This window comes from Cygnus olor, chromosome 2 (assembly GCF_009769625.2).
Source record: "Cygnus olor isolate bCygOlo1 chromosome 2, bCygOlo1.pri.v2, whole genome shotgun sequence".
Taxonomy (NCBI): domain Eukaryota; kingdom Metazoa; phylum Chordata; class Aves; order Anseriformes; family Anatidae; genus Cygnus; species Cygnus olor.
Window position 1 is genome coordinate 120973496 of NC_049170.1, and position 24565 is coordinate 120998060.

At 39.1% G+C, this 24565-nt stretch overlaps 1 protein-coding gene across 8 annotated transcripts in view; it reads left to right on the forward strand.

Annotated features, from left to right (window-relative positions):
• Window positions 1–24565, forward strand: part of FAM110B (family with sequence similarity 110 member B) — a 109692-nt gene that overhangs the window by 21615 nt on the left and 63512 nt on the right. For 4 of the 8 annotated variants that reach the window (XM_040545593.1, XM_040545590.1, XM_040545603.1 and 1 more), the window contains one exon: window positions 8028–8158. The exons of 3 other annotated variants lie outside the window; for them this stretch is intronic. The gene's annotated coding sequence lies outside the window, so the exon portion shown is untranslated. Of the gene's footprint in view, window positions 1–588; window positions 705–8027; window positions 8159–24565 lie in introns of those variants that run through there. One more of the 8 variants, XM_040545589.1, reaches the window with a different exon arrangement.

The window sequence follows — 24565 nt, forward strand, 5'->3', positions numbered from 1 at the left end:
CATGAAAAGATTATCATTAAATGCCTCTAATGAAGTTCGAGTCTGCAGAGCCGACAACTTGTACATAATTCCTGCCTACGTGAACATCTACTGGGTTGTCCCAAGGATGGAGCCCACTGCTTAAGGGTGGGCTGCACTCCTGAGATGCAGGAAGAAAGGCTTTTGGTAAGGCATCCCGTGTCTGTGGGTTGCTGGGGGTCGCGACTAGTTCTGCTACCCAATTAAAATAGGATCATTGCTATCCTATATCCAGTACCCTTTTTTCCTTCGAGCTGTGATACCGTTTTATTGTTCCTGTCAGTGATGGTGGTGAAGTATTGAAACAGGTCGTGAAGAGAGGCATTACACTGCCTTTGTAGTCCAGCATTTGCATGTTTAAACCTGTAGCCTGACCCAAAGTTGAAATGTTGCATATGTTCTTATTTCTAGCAAGATGGACTGTGCCTTTTTTGAAGCCTAGCTATAGTGTTAGTATTTTCTTGTCATGGTCAGTATATCTGTTTCATGTCGTCTAGTACTAACATTTTATCTGTTGACTGACGTTAAGTCCAAAACCGAGTTCACCCATCTGTATCCTTTCCTTTTCCAGCTGTAAAACATCCAAAGAGAAACAATTACAGTTGAATAACCAGGAACCAGCTTATTCAGGTTGTACTGGTTGTGGTGTACTGCAAAGGAGATGCACGGTTTCGGTGTAACGCAGGGTAAGCAAGTGGCTGTCCTCAAGGGCATATAAATCAAACTAAATTCTTGCCATTTTTGAGTTTTAATAACTTACTAATGAAAATTTCTTAACTGGAAATGTGCGTGTTAGATGTGTGGGCTGGAGAAGCTGTCAGGCCAGAATAAAATGTGCCTTTCCAGGCTATAATGTTCGTCTATATTTCATTTGTGCTTAATGAACAGATGAATTGATGACTGCTTCCCTCAGGTGATTCCCCTTGCCAATTGTTTCATTTTTCTTCTGAAGTGCATAATTGTTTTTTGTTTTTTATTTTTTTTGACCTCTGTGTTTGTAAATGTTTCATTAATTATTTGTACTTACAATACAAACTTGAGAACTAGAGTGAATCCAGTTTTTGTGCTGGGGAGTGAGCAAGCAAAGGTGTGAAACTCCTGCAAAATGTGTGCATTGCTCACTGTTTAGTAACTTTCCTACACTTGGATACTTACTGCGTTCCCATAGTTTTGACAGAAGTGCCATGGTGCTTCTGGTCATTCAGGTATGCTGGAGAGCCATCCTGGCAGCTTCCTGGCATCGTTCCCTGGCAAAATTGTTAGGGCAAGTTTTACATCAGCATCTAACTCTGACCTGAAAACCTGAGAGCTGTATTGATCTGATCATTTAATGGTATTGGGTGTCACTGTTACTGTTTTGAATGTGGGTCATTATCCCTTGATGATACACAAGAGAGAACTAACGCATCTTGGATGGTTCAGTACCACGATACAAGACTTGGGGCTTCAATGTCACCTGCACAGCTTGTCTTAGGTGGATATAGCAAGATGGGGAATATGAGAGGCCACAGCCAATTTGTTCTAAGTTTGCATAAAAACTCTACTTCCCCAAACATGGCTGGATTTTCAACAAGAATTATAATAAGTCCAAATCTATTGAAGGCAGTAAGTGACATTTGCCTAACTTTGATGTTGTATAGACTTCTGAAAGCGTCTATGTCTTCCAGAGTGTCTGTCTTAAAATGATAATGGTGTCACTGTTGAAAAATAGAGAGAGATGTCACAATTATCAGGTCTAAAAATCTTTCTCGTTCTTAGTTCATGCTTTTAGTTTCATGCTTTTTCTTATGCTTAGTAGAGTTCTAGCTTTACCCAGTAAGTGCTACTAATTTTTGAAAAGCTTTTTTTTTTTTTTTTGTGAGAATGCAAACAGGGTAGTGTAGTGTATCTGATTCCCACTTCAGCTGCATATAATTACTGTCATGTATTTTTTCATGACTGTCTTGTCTTAAGATTTCACTCAAATAACAGGCAAAGATGGTGATGGCATATGGTTGCCTGTAATGTCTGTCCTAAAGTCAAACAAATTACTTAGCTTGCATCTTATGAGCTAAAAAGTGGTTTTGCTTTCATAGGGACTATGAAAAATGAATAAAGCTAAATTGCAAACTTGAAAAAAAAAAAAAAAAAAGTGTTTCCTAAAGCGATATATGCCATGCGCTGCTGGGCATCCAGCACAATCAGTGAAATATAGATCACCCCTCCCATTCTCCTATATGCATAAAATTGAAGATAGTTCAGAATTTGGTTTATTTCAGGTTTTATACCCAGGCTATCATTCAGAAACCTTTATGTTTTGGCTGTAACTCCTTAAGATAGTGTATGGTCCCAGAATGATCAATAAAGACTCAAGAGGGTATGCTGTTTTTTATAGACGGAAATTGCTGTGGCTGTGTCCAAGTCTCAAACCATCTTAAAGACCCCTTAAGTCATGAATCTCATTGGCATACGTATTAGTATCTCTGAAAGAGTAACTCTAATTACTTTAATATTGCAGCTGTATTATCCTTTGTAGGAGAGCAATTTAGGAGTGTTTTTTTTTTTTTTAATTACTGTAGAAGTCAACAGAAACTCTTAGGAAGGATCTCTTCTTTTGCCTTAATTTCAACTTCAGTTTTGTATTTTATGGTTCTCAGTAACGTTTATAGCAATAAGGCAGCGTGGTATCTTTCTGTTTCCTTTTACAAGGAAAAAAGTAAGAAATGTGATCGTTCTGAATTAATTTTGTAGTAATGTTTACTTAGATAATTTGGCATACTGGTCTACTCCTTAAGTCTGTCTTCTGTTCTTCTGTTGTCACTTGAATCATTATACTTGCTTTTCATCTTATACCTAATGTTTTTTTAACCATTTCACCTCCTTCCTTTGAACTCTTAGCTTGCCCATTGTCACCAAACCCAAGAACATTCATAAGTATTCAGGCTTTCTTCTTGAGACTCTTGACTAGAGGTGAATATTCAGAGGCTGAAAACAGTAGGAGACTGTACATCGGCATATAAACTCAGTTCATATATTCACAGTTGTGTTTTTTAGTTCGTGCCTCTGGAATTGTTTGTGTGTTCAGCCTGGGAGGAGTATTTTCAATCAGCTGCTGCTTACCAGTGGCATTTCTTGGAGGAATGGTTCACCATGACAGTTGTGTCCATCCTCTTTGATAGTTGCCTGCCCCAGCTGCTTGTTTTACCAGACCCAAATCTGCCCGTATTTTTTGTTGTTGTTGTTAATTTGATCAGTTTGAGTCACAGGATGGAAATCCTCCGGTTCCATCCAGCCCTGCATGGTTGCTTTGCTCCGGTGTTGTAACCTCCCTGCGAGTATCGTGCTCTGCCATGTTCTTCCATTGCCATCCGAGGCAATTTCTTCCTCAAGAGACACTACATCTCATCTTACTCATTTGGAGTTGTGTTTTACTTGGCTGCCCACTGATGCTTAAGTACCCTGATTTCTTCTGTTATATAAAGTCTATCCTTATTCTCTTTTTTTTTTTTTTTTTTGTAATTCTAGAACGAAAAAACACCCTACAGCACCAGGTAACACACTGGCCAGAAAACCTGTTTTTCTGGGTGCTTTTTTTGTCTATTAAATTTTCATGACTGTTCATGATTCATTCCAGGAAGATGCTAGACTTCTCATTAAAAAGTTCTTAGAATAAATGTGTATTTTATCCTTTAACTTCATAAGAAGTTAACTTTAAAAGAAGTCCAGGGAGGAAGGTTGGAAGGTCAGAAGCTCTGAGTTTTGTTAGCAACCATATGATTGAATTAAGGACTCAGTTCTGTTTTGTTTTACTGATAAATGGTGCAACAGGACATGCTGATTATAAAATGACAGCTTGTCTATACCCGATGCATGCATTTCCGCACACATAGGATGCTTAATCTGTTACTGCAAATCCTAAGTGAAACCCTGTTGTAAGACTAGAAAAGAGAGTATCTGAGAACACGGGTAGGAAACAAACATAAGTTAAACTAAACTTTGCTTTTTGTCTCTCCTTTGCCTGTATCTGTTTTTCAAACGTGCATACATACACAGCAGCAAAAGAAAAATTAGTGTGCTGGACTTGGTAATCTGCTTCTTGCTGAAGCTTCCTGACAGTGTAATTAACATCTGGGAGATTAATGGACCTCCTGTTTCTGTGAGTGCACTCTTAACTTCCCCTGACAGTATATAGTGGCTGCGCTGATCTAGAGCCTTCTAGTGAGATGCTTGCAGCTACAAGCATAGTGGTCGTGAAACTGTTAGACCTGTGAAGAAGTTTCTACCTTCCAGTTGATGCAACTTTTGCTCCAGAAAATTAGCAGTTTTTTTTGTCAGACTTTCTGTGGAAAGGAGGGTAAGGCTTTTAGACTGTGGGTGTCTTACTTTGGGATGAAACTCACCATCCTTGATCTTCAGTGAGGTGAATTTTTCCAGCTGTGTATAAAGTCAGAAAATATGAAAGTCATGTTTCCCAGCTCAGAAGTGAAACCTCCTACGTCCAAGATGTTTCTGCATGTATTTGCCAGCATAGGTAGTCTAAAGCAATACCATATTACTGTGGGAAGAACAAACAAGTTAGCATCACTTATGGGAAGCCTGACTTCTCATTTCTCTGGATTTCTTCAGTTTGATTTCTCCATCTTCTTGGTGGTTTAATGCTGTATATAGGTGAGCAGATTACAGTTTTGTGATGTTGTTTTTTTATGGAAACATGTCTGTCTCCAGGAGTAGAAACTGCCAAAATTAGTGGATGTGGCCCCTTCCTAACTAAACTGCTAATTGATGTTTCTGAAAATTATGTTCAGTAAATTGACTACACCTTCTAATTTATGTTTGATCTGAGCTTCTTATCCAAAACTATTAGAGATGTAAAGAGTAGTGACTCAGCACTCCTGCCTGTGAAAATTTAGAATATATGTTAAACAGACTGAATCTTTCTGGCATAAAACCCGCTGGCAAATGTTTCCTCGTTTCTAGTTATAGGTATGGCTGAGGTCTCCTTTACTTCATCTGCATTGTTAAATAACGTTATTCTCCTAAGGATCTGTGTTCTGTTTGGGTGCAGAAAGCATTGATATCTCTTTTGGCACAGAAAGTGTATCTGATTCATCTGAGTAGCTAGATACTTCCAGCTGCCTAGTTTCAGTTTCCTGACTTCACTTTCTCCCCAGTGACAGCGATTAAGGTAACGCCTCATCAAAGCATCAAGTTATCAAATGTTTAATCGCCTGCTGCTGAGTTCCCGTATCAACTTATTCTTTTGTTAAGAAATCCTACATTTTTAAAGCCTTTAGTTTGGATTATGGAAACCTCAGGGTAGACTCAAGTGAGGTTTGAAGGTTTAAGTAGGTGCCTTTGGGATTGTTCAAATAAGAAGTCCATTCATTCATTCACGGATCCTTCTGAATTAGGTTTGGCTTCTCTTCTTGAGACGTGTATTTTTGAAAGTACTAAAACTTTGATTTCATACTTAGTAAGGGAATGAAAGAAGAGAGGAACATAGCAAATGAGGTTGAAAATCCTTTTTAGAAAGGAAGTCCAAAAACTTGTTGATATTGGACAGTGAAGCAGGAAACAGCATGTGTCATGAAAGGCTCCAGCTTGTTGGCTGAAGGCTGAAACTTGAGATGCAGTCTATAAATACAAAACAAATTTCATAAAAATATTCCTTAGTGCAATTCTGAGTATCTCAGAAGCTGTTGACTGGTAACTCTGGAGATACTTTGTGAATTTATCTGTGCATGTGCGTGCACATGCACGCACTCATACCATACCTTATTTTTTAAAAATTAATATATTTTAAACTCCAGGATGTGTATTTCCTGCAGGAGACTGTAGCGTTACCAGCAACTGATGTAAACTGGGAGCTGCAATCCATATTCGTTGCAGACTCTAACACAGAGACCATCACTTGCCAGAGAAGCAGAAAGCAAAGAGCTCTGACTTAGGCAGGGCAGAAATGGGGCAATTCATCTGTGAAGCTGTTTCCCTACACAACAAGACAAACTTTTTTTCTGTAAAATTTTGTCATGGTTTTCTTTTAAGCAGTGCCTCCTAGGGATTTTGGAGGTGTCTTCTGTCCTGCCAAGACCACTTGGTAGGTGTAATAGCTGTCACTTGACTTGGAGGTAAAAGCAAGTGTAGTTGAACTTGCTGGAGCTGTTGGTAAAGAAACATGGCTGGAACAGATTCACTACCTGTGAAAGTAAGGCTGTGCTCCCTTTTTTTCTTCCCCTCTTTCTTCACCATAAGTCAAATATGAACTTATGTGGATCTTAGGCTATGAGCTGCTCTGTTCTTTTCCCTGCAAAGTTGCTTTAGTTTTGGGACTGTACAATGTCAGTTCAGAGCTGTTGCTTGAAATATGGTGGCTTGGACTATCAGAATAATTTGTAATAATAAAATAGGAGTGTGTTTTTAATATTTATTTGGAATCTGTTGGACTGGACTAGGCAAGACAAGGTTGGGAAGCTTTCCCCCCCCCCCCCCCCCACCATCTCTTTTAAGATCTTAAAGTACATTTATTTTTTTCTGCTTTTACCAAATACCAGAATATCAATACTACAGCATCCCCACAATAATCAAGTAGTCATAATGATGCTCATACCTTCATGTTTGTCTTATTTCTTCTAATTTATAAGCACTTCCAGAAGGTACCCATCTGTCCCTGAATTCCCTTTGTTTTTGCTCAGTTCTGTTGTACTGCTGTTTCGATAGCAGCAAATCTTCAAGGCAAATTGTGCTAGGTCCCATCCACCTGCCCAACACAGAGATGCTTGCAAGCAAATGAACCCCTCTTCTTAGGTGTATGAATATCAAGACCCAAACTCAAGCAGATTTCCTAAATACTGGGGTTGGGAAACATGAAGTAATTGACTGGCAAATATTGCTGCTTCTTTTGTGTGTTGACTGTGTGAGACGACTGTTTCTTTGGATTTGTGCTTAAATAGTTTCTACAAATATTTCTGACATTTTTAGGAAAGGAATTCTTTGCTTCATTTTAACTGCAGCCTGATTGCAGGCCTGTTGCTGTGAATACCAGTGTTTGGAAAATTAACGTCATTTGGAGAAGCTCTGAGATACTTGATTAAAAGAAGCTGCTGTGCCATCTGCTGTGCCAGTAAAGGTGCTTGAGCACATGACTGTGAAATAAAGCCAAACTCCAGAAAACTCAGGTGTTTCAGTGCTTCTTTTTTAAGTGTGTTACAGTTAGAGCTGGTCTTACCTCAAGTGGCATGTTGAGGAAAAAGAACATAAACCTAAACAGAGATTTAGGTCATATCCTGTACCTTGTAAATTTTGTATGGCTGTTTTGCATATAAGAAACAGCTTTTAATAAACATTCATTTGAGGAAGGCAGTCTGTTATTCTTCCCGTGTGATGATGGAGGTAGAGGACTTTGATTTTTTTTTTTTCTTTTTTTTCCTGAGTGAAGTAAAGTGTGTTGGAGTATGTATTTAACAAGGGCTGCTCCCTCAGCTGGGTGGAAGTCATGGGCAAGGAGGTAAGGTGGTGGACAGGCTGGATTTCTTGCCTGCAGCTGCACAGCACTCAGCAAATCCCCCGAGAAGATGTCTCACCACTTGTGCTCATTGCTCTGAACCATTCCTGAAGCATGTCTCTGAGCAGTTCCAGTGTAGGAAAATCATGGCATGAGAAGCTGAGAATTTATACCTGCCCGTAGGTTGTCTGTTACAATTGCAGAGCTTGGAGATTCTGCTGTTGGGACTTAAAAATGAGAGAGAACATTTGCAGCTGGCTGGATGCCCATCTGGTATCACTAGCCACCTCTTTGCAGCCTTCTCACTACCCCGAACCGCCCCCCCCCCCCCCCCCCCCCCAAAAAAAAAAAAAGAAGGAAAAATAAAAACCAAAGTATATACTTCTAATTTCCAGAGTTTATGCTTCTGTTGTTTAAGCCAGTGGATTGAACCTAAGGGGAGGCGTGTTGGCTGCCCTAAAACTGGCTTTGATGACATGATGATGATGATGAAGCTAAAAGCCTTCCTTCCCTGTTGCTGTGTCGCCAGGCACTGCTGCAAGGAGCCGCCGGGAGCTCCAGGGTGAAGAGACCTGCCTCCCCTGGGAGACCTCTGCTAAAGGTGAAGACCTCCAAGCAGACCAGGCAGATTTAGCAGGAGATCAGGAATTTTACATCAAGGTAAAGAGATTCATTTTTCAAGCAATCTGAAGTGGTTGATGTGATTTTCAAGAAGAGGATATTTCCTCCCCTCCTTACTAAATAAGCACACCAATGCATCTCTGAGCATTTTCCTTCTTATGTGGTTTGCTGCTTGGTACATATGTTGTCATAGCAAAAGGTGGGGGGGTAGAATAGAAACAACAACATAGTGCATTGTAGGTTAGAAACAGAAATAATTCCTTACGATATTAGTAGAAAGATGTATCTGTGGTTTGATGTTGACAAAGGAACAGACTTCCAGAGCTCTACAGTGTGCTCAGTTTTTAGAAATGTATCCCTTCTTAATTGCTGCATTTGGAACTTAACTTTGAGTGGCCACAAAAATATGGAAGCACTTTCAGATGTCTCCAGCAACAGCAGAAGAATGAGGTTTGCATCTGATGAATTTCTGTTTACCAACACTATAATTATTTCTTCATTTGGTCATCTAGAACTCAGTCTCGCTTGTAAAGGGCAAAATGCTTATGGGTGAAGACAAAATGTGACCCCAAGAACTTGGTTGAACCTACAGACAGCAGTACAGATACAGGCACTTTTGGGCATTTTACTAAGTTATGGTTTTATTAAATAGTCAGGATCTTGAATGTGGTGGTGATACATGCATAGTCTTTTCTTTATACCGATGAGATTAATTGAACTCTATGTAGAAGATTGGTCAAAAAAAAAAAAGGTAGTAGGAACATTTTCCACAGAATTCCTCAAAATTAAACGTAGGTCCTTCTAAAGGTCTTCCAGCTTCTGCAGTTTTAAGATAGGTTATGCATGGTGTTAACTTCTTAGTTGGAAAGTTCCATAAATTCCTTGATTCATTTGAGAAGAATTGCAGATTTTTCTTGTTAATCCTTTATTGATCTTTCTCTGAATTAGGGCTCTGAACTAGACCAAAGTTCATCATCCTAACATTAATGGAATAAAACCAAACTCAGTGTGAGTTTTCCCATTAGTACAGTCAGCATTTCACCCCATAACCTTCCTTCATGAGATATGTTGTACATGCCTGGCAGTAAGACCACCAAGCTTGGTGAGGCCAGCTGAGCCCTTTCTTAAGCCATTCCCTTTCTCTCTGCTTCTCACGGCTTTAAGTTCAATTTCACTGAGCTTCTTCAGTCTACCAGCAAGGTCATCTTGAACAACTGAGGATATTGTATTGAAACCTTGACAGAGCAGAAAAAACGGTAACTATACAGTGATTTCAAATGGGAGGGGGGAAAAAAAAAAAAAGAAAATTTCTCTCCTTAATGTTTCCCTTTGTTACATTTACCGTAGGACTACATGAAACAATAGAGAAGCTGAGATAACCATGAACTTAAAAAAAAAAAAAAAAAAAAAAAAAAAAAAAAAGTGTTTCTTCTGAATATTATGTAAAAAGTGCAGTTTTACACATTTGAGAGCGTAAGGATTCACGGAGGGTATTTGCATAATGGTATGGGGTGCATGAATGTACTTAAGCAGGGTGGTGGTGGTGATGATTCATGCACAGAAGTGTAAAGTGCCCTAAGCTCTCGGTGATGCACAGCCTACAGACTGAAACGCAGCCTTGAAGGCTGTTACTACCTCCAGCGAATCAGTTTGTTCTGTCTTTCTGTCTCTCTTGTTTCCCTTTGTTGGAGGGGTGTGTTGCTAACCAGAAACACATGATAGGAGATAGCAAAATGTTCTAGTTAAAATCAAGGGCACTTTCTAGCTGGGAAGATTTTCTGTTTACCCTCTTTTTTTTTTTCATTGATGCAGCTGTTGGTGTAAATTATATGAATAATTGATCAAGGAGTTCTTGTTACCTCAAGTAATGTTATGCTTATTGCTTCTCAGAACTGTGTTATTCTTTGTTACACTACAGCACTGCTGTTTTTTCCTCTAAGTTTTCCTCTGCTCCCACCCCTTTGTTCTCCCCCTCTCCTCTCTTCTCTGCAAGAACATGTTGTTTTTCTTTCGGCATGCTCCATGATTTACTGAGAAGCGGATTCTCCTTTTTAATCGACAACAACATATTTTAAAATAATCCATGGCCCTGGGAACCGTGCAGTATACACATCTGGTTTCACATAAGCATGAATTGCTGGCTTTACAAACGTGAAACATGTAGTCCTTGCCGCAGAGCTAGCTCAAGTGTTCCGTAACTTGAGACCGTATCCGAAATAAAAACAAAATTGTATAGCTTCTTTACCATACTAATGGAAAACATTTAATTTACTTCTTAAAGCCAACCAAGAGGATGACGCAATGCTGTTCCAGCAGATTTATGGTGCCTTTCCTTCTGTAGAAATCAATACAGCTTGAAGGTGCTGCTTTGGGAGCTGGCTAGTTGACTGCAATCCAGCTGCATTCGAATGTAAACTTCTGTACCGCAAACCAAAACTGATGATTTTGATTTATTCAGGCATCGCTGTATCTCTGAGATATTATGGTGTTGGATTTTATTCATAGCTTTTTTCTCTGATTTACTGCCATTAACGCTAGATTGGAATTTCAAAATAGCAAATTCAGTCTGCTTATGATTTTTTTTTTCAAATTGTTCAGTTATTTTTTGCATTTCCTGAATTAAAGTACAGCTCTGTGTATATGCGATGTGTGCCTGTCTGTGGGGCCTTTTTCCACGCAAAAAAGGCAAAACCAAAAAGCAGACCTTCATTCAAATGAAGTGTTAAGGGGTAGCATAATTTTCCACTTAGTACAGAAGAAGCTCTGATCATTAAATGCTTTTTTTTTTTCCTGCCAGAGGAGGCAAAATGCAACACTGTTGTTTTGGCTCAGTCCAAAAATGTTCTTACAATAGATTTTTTTTTTCCCCTGAAAAAGTGAAACAAGCAGTGCAGATTTTCATAGTAAACAACTTTTATGCCTTTATTTCCTTTTCTGTTCCCCTCTGCCCTCACTGATTCTGCTTGGACTTTAAATAAACTCTGTCCTATAAGAGGCAGTTGATGTTTTCCCTTATTTTCTTCCCCAGTGGGGTTTGTCATGTTTAAGCATTTTACTTCTGGCAGAAATTCTTTTCTAAAATAGCCTTTAGGACAGGATCCCTGATGGTGCTTTTTTCCCCTAGTGGTGTATGTATTACCTATGGAAGGCTCTTGCTGGTGGTGGTCCCTGTGGTCATGATAACTACCAGAAGGAAAATCATGACTAGATAATTACTTTCCAGAAGTACTTTTTGTTTGTTTGCTTGTTGCTAATTCCATTTCTCTAGTAACTTTAACGCAGGTTTCAATTCTCTAATCATTTTTCTCTCCCATAGACTTATCAATCTCGTGGTGAGTAAATAGTATGAGGAGATGCTGTAGAGGAATTGAACCAGGTGATTTATGTAGGTCTTCCCTAGAGCAGCTAAAGATGACAGGTAGGCTTGAGGTCCTTCTTCCTGGGCTGGCTCAGGGTGCATGGTAGTGAAGAGGAAGATGCGGTTTGAAGTTGTGCAAGAGTCTTGGGCTGAGTTTTTTGGATTTTTTTTTTTTTTCTTGAGAGGATGGAGAATGTGATAATGAACACAATTAAGATGGACAGCACAGTTGCTGATAGTTGTTTTTCTCTCTGAAAAGGCTACCACACGAGACTTAGTAGAAGTACATAAATCCTTAAAATTTATAATTTGGATTATGCTTATCTAGAGGAAACAGTGAAAACATCAGATCTACAGGCCTGAATTTCAGTACAATTTTAAACATTCTTGTAAATTTTTGAAAAACAGAGCAGTTCTGGTATAAATACTGAATTTTTAAGACATATTGAACGTATCTTTTGCTATGAAAGTTTTTTTTGAAAGTAGTATGGAGGAGCATACAGAGACAGTGTGATTGTTATGTTTTGTATAAACATAAGGACAGCTTATATCCAGTATCTGCTTGCTTAGACATAATAAAGAGACTTCTAGATATCAGATATTACCAAGAAATTTTGAACAGCTTAAATTATTTTCTGAAATGCTTCCTGAAGACCGACAAAATGCCTCAGTATTAGCCTTACTTAATCGCTGTGACAAAGCTGGATCTTCAGTGTTTGTTCAGTCATAAATTTCTCCCTGGCTGCTCTTCTGCAAATTTTGTCTTGTGTTACAAAATATCAAATTACCAGGGGTATTGCCCACCAATACTCTTTAAAAATAGAGTGTTATAAGGAGCAACACGTGAATCTTGAGAAGAAGAAAGAGGCATAATTCCCCCCGCCCTTCCAAACCCTCCTTTTCTTTTTTCCCAGTATTTTCAACCAATTCTACTTAAACTATCCATTTGCAACTGAAATGCAGTTGGCTTCAACAAGCAGGTTGACACATTTTGGCAGTATGTTTAGTCCATAGGTTTCCGGTTTAACTGTTCTAAAATTCTTGTTGACATGAAAGGTCTGTCATTTAGTTCTCGTTTTGCCTTTTCCCCTGTACTAACACTGGCAGTCCAGGCTGAAATATGCCATAACACTTTTAAAGCTACGCTTTGAATAAAGTTTACGTTTACTGCAGCATATTTGCTTTGCTTGGTTACAGTAGTAACGCTGTATTCCCGTATAAAATGAAGTTGTTAAGGAAAAAAAAAAAAAAGAAATGCTTATAGCGTTTGCACTAAAGTTCATGGAGCATAAGATTAGCTCCGCTTAGGACTCTGGTACTTTGAAGGGATTAAAAAACCTTTTCAGAAATGAATAAATACAAAACATTCTCAGACTAGCAAAACAGTATGTAAGTGATGAGAAGAAAGGCAGTAATTATTATGTGGAGAATAATCTGAATTGAAATGCCATAGTGGAAGCCACTTTATAATCTTACCATCCTACATATAAATCGAAAAGCAGGCAAAAGTACAGGGCATGACCTATAAAAATGGTAGTCTTTAAGCTGCTTTGAGTATGGAAAAAGAAGAATTTTTATCTAGCCTGAAATTTTGTGTTTTTTTTTTTTCTCTGAAGTCAAACGTGAATCACTGTTCTTGCTGTTGATGTTGTCCTCGTGCTTCCAGCTCTGCCAAGCATAGCTATTGCTGCTTCATTGTAAGAGTGACTCCTACTCAGAATCTGAGTCCTCCTGCAAGCAGAAAACTGTCTGGAGGATGCAGACCTGTTTTTAAGAAACTTAAATAAGATAAGGCTAATCCTATTGTATGCTTCCACTTTAGGAGCTAGTATAGAAACTTCCCTTTCCTTGTTATGGCCCCATACCATTGGCCATGTGCCTTATGGCATTTCTCCCCAGATTTTTTTTTCTGAAATGTTGGCTTGGAAGACATTAATATTAATAGTGTTTCATGCAGTTGTGGATTATTGCCCTTCTGTGCCAATTTACAGACTTCCAGGGGAAAAAAAATGCTCTTGCTTTTTGTGGGTCAAAGAAGGTGAAAATACATGTCCACCTAGTCTGTTTGGCAGTGGTAAACTTACGTTTCTTTAATGTGGGATGTTTCACTTTAACATGTTTTATAAAAGTAGAGATACAGTAGAGATTAGAATCCTAAATTCTTGTGATCTTTTCCTCAGCTCATTTACAGTTTCAGAAGATGAATTTCTGTGCATATAATATGAATTTCTGAATTGTCTGTTTGGATTGAGACTGAACCAAACTTCATGTTCCTGCCTTCAGGAAGAGCTAGCATTAGGTATTTCAAAAACAAATATAAGAGATCTCCTGCAGGTGTAGGAGGATAATCTGCTCCCAATATTTACCTTGATCTTTTTTTGTTTGGAGATTAAACTTCAAACCAATCAGTTTAATAATTCATGTTCAATAATATAATTGCTTTATGAATATCTAGCTCTTGGAATCTTGCTAAAATCTTGGCCTTACCAACTTCTGTGATAAAGATTTCCACATTAAAGTTGTAGCTTGTTCTAAAATATGTCCATGCAAATCTTAATGCATACAAGTATGTATCTTTAATAATTGAATATAGCTTTTTACCTTGTTCATACTATTTTTAGGCTCTTGTCATATTATCTTCATAACCTTAACCATCTTAGCTGCTTTCTCCAAGCCTCATTTTGTTTAGAAAGGAAAATTATTCTGACACTTGACAAACTCCCTAGCCCTGGTGTTTTTCAAAATTAGATGCATGAAGAGAATTTCTGATTTCAGAATGAAGTTATTGTTTGAGTTCTCTAAACCTGCCTTAGCTTTCTTAAAACTTGCAGCATAATAGAAGATTTGTAGAGAATTAGGGCATTAGAGCACATGTTCTTGTAATCAGTTTGTTTTGAAGAGGCATGCTTTTCCAGCTGCCCTAAAAATGAGTAACTTCTGTAAATAATCCTAAGCAACGTTTGTATGCATGTAAGTAAGTAATTAGCATTTGGTCTTTTTTCCTTTCTTCTAAGGAATCTAAAACTTTTCAAAGACCAGATAGTTATCAGTACATTTTGACTCAGGGGGAAGAAGCTTTCTTGGGTCTAGATTAAGAGCAGAAACTTTTTGTTCCTTGATTAGCAGCTAGCTTGCTGCGTGGCCTTGGGCATGTCCTCTTGACTTGCTTGCACCAGTCTGCCATTGTATCCACTGCTGCAACCGCCACCATAAACTAGTTTGAGAGCTTTGGAGTCAAAACAAAACAAAAAAACTATAGAAACTGTTCGTTATTCTGAGTAAACTCAACTTCATTCGCTATGCACTTACTCCTATGGCAATGTAAACTGCAGTGGAAATACACAGTTTAGACCATAAAGAACTCCAATCAACAAAATAAAACCAGCTTGTGCAACGTGTATTGCAGTAACATGGATTTGATTTAACATAGTTAAATTTTAGGGTATTGGCCTGTACAACGATTGTGATGGAAATAAAGCTGTTTGGTTAAAAACAGGAGTGCTGCGATCAAAATAGTTAAAATAAGAGGGAAAGAAAAGATCTATCCTAAAATGAGTACGTGGCAGTCTTATTTTGCCTGAGTTTTTAGCAGAAGATTTCCATTTGTGTTTTCTGCCAAGTTAATTAAATTTATGAAGAAAAGCTTGACTCCAAGTGTTTGACTTGTTAGTATCTTTTAACAAGGTTAATGTGGTGAAGGAGAATATTGATAAAAAAAGAAGCTAAAGTTTAAGAGTGGACCAGTGCAAGAGGTCTTTGTGTTCCTGTGTAATGTGAAGACCGAGTGTCCTGTTGAGTTTATTGTTTTATGTTTTGTACTTACTTTTGCATGCGTGCCAGAACATGCTCAGGGAAGAGGCATAAACTTTTTTTTTCCCTTTTTTCTTTCACGAATGCATTTATTTCCTGTCTAGAGTTGGAAAAGAGGAGCAACAAGAGGGGTTTTGTTAAATACAGCAAAATCTAATTACAGCTTGATTTAAAGCCACATTTACACAATGGCTGAGGGGTGAGTTCACTTCCACAAAAACAAACTCGTTGGCTTCCTACTGTGCATCGGGGAATGTGAAGGATGTGTGTCCTGGAGAGCAGCTGCCTCCCTCTGCTGGCTTGAGCTTTTCTTGCACTGTGTTGCAGCTATGTTATATGATACAAAAATATGACTGTGCTCCTATGAGAAAGAATATTGAGGCATCAGTTCACTGGTGCTTTACTCATTTTACTGGTTATACTGCAGGTAACGTGTTATATTATGTGTCACATATGTGATCAGGCTCTGTTTTCTGTGAGCAGTAAAAATCTTGTTCCTCAAAATGGATGGCTGTTTCCTCCAGTCTGCGTTTCAAACAGTTGTATCCCTGCTGATTGAAAGGAGAAATGTTGGTGAATAAATCATGTTTTCTTGGCAACATGGTTTTCACTTGGTGTGCACCTCTGAAAGGTGCAAGCTCTCCTCTTGATTGTCTGCTGAAGTATTTCTACCGATTGTATTGGAGTAGTTGGTGAAGCGTCTTTAAAATTATGGTGGTTTTCTGTTTTTCGACTGTTTCTGGGTTAAATGTCTTGCTGTTCTTTTAACTCTGTTTCTGTGAGAAAAAGATTGCCTATCTCCAGCTTACTGAAATTTGAGCACATATTATGCTGTTGTCTTCCTGGGATAACCTTTGCCCAAGACCTCCATCACAGACTGCATCATAACAGCAGCTTACACTCATTTGAGACTGACGTGCACATGATCTTTATTCCTTTCATATTTCCAGCAGATGAATGCTGGTTTTTAGCAGAGTTTTTGATGACTGTTGTGAAAGTGCCTGACCTTGCACTTTATGCTACTGCAATTCCTTCCATTTCTGCTACTCTAACTCATGAGATTACTTGTTTCTTCTAGTGCAGTAGGTACTTCAGTCCTTCTCTGTCTTGATGATTCCTTGCAGCTTTGTGTCGTCAGAAAGGCTCGTCTGTGCACACTCCTAACTTATAGCAAGGCATCTTAGGAAAAACGGAAAAAAGACTGGGACCAGCATAATTTTGTTGAAGTAGGAGCTTTTCCTTTTCAAACTAATTTCTTGCCTTTTCTCTGTAGTAACTATTTTGGTCACATTTATAAATTGCTTCAGCTCTTCTCCCACTTCTGTAGTGATTGTCTTCATCTGAACTGATAATTTCCTGTCGCATCATGTGAAATGTTTTATGAGTCTAGAGATAAACATACTGCACTGACATTATCTAGAAAAATTGGTGCTAAGGAAGGGTTCTGGACTAGTAAAGCCCAATATATGTTTTGCAAGTATATGTTGCAGTTTATCTTTCCAGTTTTTCATGTACCCTTAGTTATTTTTGCTGTCAAAATTCTTTGAAAACGTTATACTTGAGGTGGGGATAAGGGGCATGCATTTTCAGACCTAACAAAGAATTATCAAAAATACCTATATGGTGGCCCTCAGGAGCAAAGCAGTTGTGCATTGAGGGAGGCGATGTTGACAGGAGTAGTGGAAGAAAAACATCTTGCCCTGGAAGAGGGGAAGTGATGGTAGAAAGTGGTTGACAGTGAGGCTGAGTTTGCTGAGCCGTGTTTGGAGGCTGCTTGGTAAAGGCACACAACTCAGGGGTAGACTGAGGCATGCAGGTCAGTTGGTGCCTCAGAGTGTGGGGAAAGCCTTAGAGGAGGAAAAACAGGCTTTGGGCAAGAGGGGAGTGAGCGGATGGCAGCACAGGTACGTGGTGCCACAGCAAGGAAGGAGGGACACCAGTGTGCTCAGGACAGAGCATTGCAGCGAGGTTGGTGGAGAGATGGAGCTAGAGAGTGAGCCAGGCTTGGACAGTGTGTGGAGGTAAAGCAGTTGACAGAGACAGAGTTCACCGAATTGCTGTCTTTGCAGCATTGTTAGTGTTCCGAAACACCAGAAAAGAGGAGGGATATAGGGCTGCAGAAGGCTTATGAGAGAGCCCAGCAGGGCACTTCTGACAGGTAAAGAATGAGCCAAAATGGGCTGTCCTTTTTGGCAACAGGTGGGCCAGCATACAAAGACGGGGAAGGTTGCAAGAAGTAGAGAGAAGGAAGGGACAAGATCTAATAAGATGATTCTTTCTTTCCCTGCTAGAATGATTTCCTTCAGCTTTTTTTTTTGGTGTCTGCCTATTTACCCTTGAAGGATTTCAGACCCAGCCATATTATTGTGCTTTGGGTCAACTATAATGTGGCCTGAGGTTGATGATGGAAAAAGAAGAGTGTAAAGCTCACTGTGATATGGAGAAAGGTCAGTGAATAGTATGAAGACAAACATATCTCTATACATCTGTTACATAATCAGAGTCCTAGAACTACAAGAAAGCCTCTTTGCTGTGAAGTCATATCCAAGGAGCTCTGCACAGTCAAAGTCTGTCTGCTATTTGGATTGCATAAGCTTTTGTCAACATCAATCCACTTCTTTGAGATATTTATGGGCTTTAGTTAGGCCCTTGCTGCAGTTCCTGGGTTCAGTACTTCTTATTTTCTCGGAGCTGTCATGTGAAGGTCATCAAATGCAGAAAGAAAAAACAAACTCTACTTCCCAGCTGGGTTTCTCCTGCATTGTACATGGCCTTCAAATCTTAAGGTGCCCCACAGTGCTAGGAGGATCACCTTGTGGTCTTTGCCTTTTCCGCCTGGTTGTGTTGGAGCTCTGACCTAATTAAGGCAATGCAAAGGAGGAAAAAGCCGCCCCCCCCCCCCAAAAAAAAAAAAAAGTCATATCCTACACTTCCTTAGTTTTCTCCAAACCAGGGTGGTGAAGAAAACAGTGACGGGTGGGAAAATCTTGGAGCACTCGTGTGGGGGTCCCTGTCTGGAGCTTTGCCTCACCCCCTAGGGTGGCTCAGGATTCTTGCTGCTGGAGCACATCCCATGTAAAGCCGTTCTGTGGCTTGTGCATCTTCTTGTAAAGACCTGAATTTCTGCAGTTAGTTTTTTCTAGAGGAAGTTACTTTGGAGGGAGAGGGGTGTGGATTGCCTCTTCTGTATGATTGTTTTTCCTAAACTGAACTCTTTTTAAAAATTCAGTAGTTTGATAAGCACCCGGCTACTAGTCACTGTTGATATGCAGAAATGACTCAGGATGAGTTATAAGCTCTATTTTTCTGAAGCTTTTTTCTTCAACTTGACTATTGTAGTATTTATTGTCATAGGAGATGCACAAATCTTCCACCCATGGCACTCCCCTAGTAAATGAACAAGCTAACCAGAAGTTCATGTTGTTTCCTTAGTGGATACGTTTTTGGAGATGATGAAATTTGTCAGTTACGATGATTGCAGAAACACAATATTAAAATACTAGGTATATGATTTTATTACTTCCCTGAAAGAGCAATAAACAAAATTCTGGAGTTTGTGAGAATTTTAAAAGGAGGACTAATTAAGTTCCTCTCCCTCTCTTTATTTGAACACAGTGAATGTTATCTCCATTGTAAAGGAATTTAATTTCTGTGGTGAATCAAATATTTTTTTTAAAACCATAATCTTTTGGGGGCTATGCCAGAGTGGGAAAGTTCACGAATTTAAGGCATTAGATGGCATAACCCTACTATTGCATCTACCAGACTTAGTCGCATAATGGACTTGATGTAAAAACCAAAAAACCACAAACAAACAAAAATGGGGCCAGTAGGTCACGTTAATCAATTGTCTGCTAATCTCAAGCATTAAATGCCTGCCGTGGATTTTTCACTTAGCCCTGGTTAGTGCTGACCTGTATCAATATGGGGCATTGAGCTGCTCAGAAAGCTGGGGTTCCTCATTCTCTGCTCTGGAAGGAGCTCCTCATGGAGGAGGAAAGCTCTCCATACATGTTAAATAGGGAGTCTTAAGCGGACTTCCTGCAATTTTACAACCGTGGTTGCCAGTTCTGGCGCTGTTGCCCAACTTGCCAGAAGTAGCATTATTCCACCGAACGTAGCTTGTCGAGATAGGCCTTATTCTTCCATAGGGTTGCTGATGTCATGGTGCTTATCATGGTAAGTCATCCAGAATTACCTGCTGTGTGATAAGACAAAATGTTTCCACTCAGGCCTGTTGAAATAGTTTGCTTCATCTCAGTATATTTTTAATTGTTTAATTTTTTTTTGGAGTTTCTTAGACGGTGTGTTGAATGAAAATAAACCCTGCTTATTTTTTTCCCAAGAACCTAGTACCAGGATGTCTGATTTGTATGAATTCTGTAGCATGCAAAGAATAGAAAATCATTTTTTCGTTGAACTCATTGGTAGTTGACTTCATTTTTCATCATTGTCCCCGAGTCCTCCTGCCGTTGCATTAGAAGAGCTTGTTATCCTAGCAGTTAATAAACTCCTTAATAACAGGGTTCTTAATGGACTTAATAAGCATAAATGCTTATGCTAGATAAATGCATAATCTGCCACCTAAATCAGCCTTCCCTGGTTTGTACGTGCCAACATCTTCAAAATAATTTTCTGATCTATAAGGTGTTTTCAAGGAAGAGACGTGTTTATGCATAGATCTGTTTAATAGTGCTTAAAAATAAAAAAAAATAAAAAATGACTCACTCTGTCTTAGTGCTGCTGCCTGCTGCAGCCACAATTTGTAACTTATATTAGATTAGGTGCTGTAAGCCTCCAGAGGAGTGAAAGTATTTTCTCATGTGTCACACGAACAGTATGTGATAAGAAGCACTCTGTGGTGAACTGTTTAAGCAGAGAGCAAGCCTTAGATAAGTGACCTCAGCCAAAAACTATTCAGTCACTTCAGTGTGATTTAAGTTATCTCTGCCCAGAATTGCTTGGCATTAAAACTTAATTATTCTCATATCCAAGCTTGATATATTCACATCAATTCTAGATGAAGTTTTCTGTTACCTGTGGATTATTCCTGCAGGGGTTTTGTCCTCTGTCGAGCTTTCTAGTATTTACATTGTCTTTCTCCTTGGTGTTCTACTAATAAGACCAGGTAGGTTCAAAGGAATGGATAAACCTATATACCCCATGCTTAATTTGTGACTGTTTCAAGTTACATCTTGATAACCCATTTCTATAAGAACACGTTCTTTTGCAATGCTCATTCACTTGAGTTTTCACGATGATAGGCAGCCTGTAATGAAAATGTTGACTCATCTGAGTGATATTTTTGTTTTCTTTATTTTGTAAGTCAGATTGCAAGATAATTTCAAATTACAAGTATTAGATCACATTTTTCTTGAATGATTGCTTATGATCTTCGCCAAGTTAGTGCTCTTACTCACCTACTTTAGTCACAGGCAAGGTTTTAAATTTCAGTGTTAAGGGAAGCAGAAGAAAGTGTTTATATAGAGTCCTGGATGATGATTACTTCATATCTCGTTAGCTTAATATTTTGAGTCACTTCAAATTAATGGTACTCCTTGTGTTAAAGAACTTTGTGTAAAGAACAAAATGGATTTGTCTTGTAGCATAAAATACGGGTAATCTTGAGAAGCACTAAGGCCTGTAAGGTGAAGCCTGGATATGCATGTAATATAGCTTTCCATTCTTCTATAGATTGAGCACCAGCACCCTTTAATTTTCAAATGCTTTAATTCTAGTGCAAGTACTCGAATGACTCACCAGTTATCTAAAGCATCAGGTAACTATACCTATATTTAGCTTTGTTCTAGCTTCTTATCCTTGTTTCTATCTTAATTTTCTCAGTTGGAAGCTACAGTGAGTTTCGTCAATGTTTAGAAAATCAAAAACCCCAAACAACCTGGGAAGCGTTCCCAAGTGTTCTCATGAGTACAGCCCCTTCAGGCTCTTCAAAGGCTCTTTCTGCTGATGGTCAGGGGATGTGGAGAACAGGTCCTCTAGCTTCTTTCACAGTACCTTTAAACGCAAGGTACATAACCCCAGCTGCCAGCAGGCAACACTTTCAAGTTGGAGGTGATACTTTTCTTAAAAAGAGGTGCCTTCCTTCTGCTACTTGCTGTGGGCTCTGTCCTGGTTGTGGTGTCCCTGATACGGGCCAGCTCCAGTGGTACCTTCATTCTGCTGGTTGGGCATTGCCAAGAAGACGGTCCCATGGGGGTTTGATTCAGGCTGTCTGAACCCTAAGAAATGCACAATGAAGTGATGCAAGTGAAACTCCCAGAGAAAACGGGAACCAATTAATTTAAGAACATGTTTTTAGTTCGTAAAAGATAGATCAGAGATTTCCAGACCCCAGCCTTAACTACTTTCCTCGTTCGTTGAGGAAATGCTGTGTGCTACAGACGGCAGTACTTAACCATGGGTCGGGATGTCTGCCTTTTTAGCTCATTAGATCCAAGTGCTGGCTTGCAGGGGTTCAGACAAGAAATCAATACTGTTTTTCCATCTGGCTGCCTTGAAGACTATGAGAATTAAAACTGTTTATCTGTGTAAAGAGGAGAAGGAAAAAAAAAAAAGCTACATCCACACTGCTAGAAGTACAGCTAGCAAATACGAACTGCTGCTTGGGTTTGTTGCTGGGAAGGATCTAGTATAGATAATTTTGTACGTAAGTAGCTATGGGTACGTTCCCCTGAGAATTGTAGTAGCAAGATGCAAGTAATGTATGCAACAGTAACTTTTTTTTTTTGGTTTTCCTCACAAATTTTGTAGATTTGCCTCCAGCAGGCTTTGCAAGTTGATGAGGTGAGTGAAGAGGTACTGTCAGCTGGAAGGCATGCTTTGTTTTCTGGAGTTCTCTGCCTCCTGATACTACTTAGGTGTGGATTTAGTTGCCCTCTTCTTCTTTTGGACATGTGCTTTTTTCATTTTCCTTTTGCTTTTGTTGTTCTGGGCTTTTTAGACATAACAAACTTCTCAAGTGTATCTATGCATCTCTTCCACCGCCAGCATATTCTACAGATAACTTTTTTTTTTAAATCACCAGTCCATTTTATGTATTCCCAGTTAGCACAGTTTGATACTTCTTCCTCTCGTATTTTTATTTACTTGATGTGAGATACTCTAGTATACAATGGAAGACTTGGAGTCTCTGATCTTACTCCAGCTGCTCTCTTCTGTTGAAGTTGAAGTATGTATACAGAGGCCAAAAAAAATTGTAATTAATGCAAAAGGTGAAAGATAATTTTTGGACATCTCCTTTATGCATGCTCAGATCTTTGAATGTTAATTTAAATCCCACATGCTGAATGAGTAGAGACTTCTGAATCTAGTCAATTTTTACACTGACTTATAAAGTAGAATTAAAAAAAAAAAAGTGTTCATAGATTTAATGTGATTGTCTCATTTTATTGCTGAGATACAAAGCAATAGTAGAAGCTACTGTTTCCTGAAGTACTGTACTAATTTTTCACAAGAAATGATTATATTGTAAGTGCCTAAAGAGAAAATGAGCTTTCTAAAGTCTTCTGAGCGTCAATATTTCAGAGCTATTTCAATTTGTTTTTAATGAAACAGATACAGAATTATATAAATGGTGTGGTTGTAAGTACTCAGAGAAACTTGAACGCTTTAAATGAGACAAATGATTAGATTTTGCAGGTTAGGCATGTGTACACTATAACTTGTGTGCTGGACGACTCAGTATGAAAACTGTCCTGTGTGTAGGGTTATTTACATTGCTTCCCTTTGGTCCCTCCAAGGAAGGATATTTATGTTAGTGAGTGGGATCTGCTAGGATTGCATGTGGCCGTGCAGCTGAGTACAGAAATGTTTTGTTTGTCATACATAAATTTTTTATAAATATGAATACTATGTACAGCGAAGTAAATGTTAAACACTTACGCAACCTAGAAATTTCCTCATGTTTCCCTTCTCCAGCAGCCCTTTTACTGTGGTTATGCTGCTTGTGTTTTGACTACAGCCAGCTGGAATTTGCTTTGAAAATATCAATGTCTGTTTTATTTGCCGATTAGCTTTGAAGCAATTTCTTTTTTAGACCCTGGTTAAAGGGGACGTCTGGGGAGCATGGAGGGACTTTCTTGTTCGGCTAAAGACTACATTATTACAGAGCATGCAGAACGTTATGTTTGAGAGTGACTGAAAGCTCCAGTTCTGATTTAATTTAATTCTGACCACTTGCCTTTTGATTTTATTTTCCAGTGGTGTTCTACCTAATTTTTACAGGGTCAAAAAAAAAAAAAGTTATGTTATATTATTACAGGATTATTGACTTCCCTTTCCACCTCTGGCATGTTTGGGATTCTCAGACTTACCACTGAGACATCATCCGCTTGAGGAAGCAGGAAACAAATGATCTAAAAAAAAAATTTGCCATCCTTTACAGTGTACAATATTAGGAAAGATGCTGCATGAAAACCTGGAACCATCAGCCTGCATTGTGCCTAATCTTATGTTGACATAAATTCATGCCAAAAAAAATAAATACCTACTGAAGTGATGCGTAGTCAGCAGTGATAAACTACAGTAACAGGGTGTCAAAGGTGTTTTTTTTTGTTGTTGTGGTGGTGTTTTCTGTTTGGTTTGTGTTTTTTGTTTTTTGAATGTAAGACTGAAGATCACGATGCCTGTGCTTTTAGAAACTTATCCTGGAAGCACTGGGGATTTGCAGCTGGGATAAAGGGATAAAAGGCACCATTTGGTTTGGGACTCCCCAGCTGAGGATGAGTCTCTGGATGGCCACCTGAATAGTATTGATGGCAGTAGTGTTACAGCTGGTGACTTGAATGAGGTTCGTATGTCATGTGCTGCAAGGACATGGAGCAACATTTTTTGCCTGCAGGCCTGGGAGGGGAAGGTGAAGAAAATGCCTGCTGTTCTGGCTGGGAAGAGTTTGAGAAGGCAGACCGATAAGTGATTTGTCCCCAGGATGTTGCAGAGTTCCCCTGATGTGCATTTGCCATCTTTTTAGGAGCATTCCCTGCCGGCAACCCCTGTGCTGGTTGTGACAGGATCATCACTGTCCCCTCATTTTAGGTGGAGAACTGTGCTGGAAAAGGAGGGTCTGTTCAGTGGTCAGGGAGGGGGAGAAAACAAGGAGTGCGAGTCTCCAGGCTTTAGGGTTGGGCATTCATCTGTCTTCATTTATACTAATTTTTCATAACCATAGTTATGTGAATTCTTTGCACGTTTTATATTAGAGCACTGGCTAAAAGCCACAAGCAGTTGTGGAAGCAGGGTCTGAGATCTTATCTGCCCCA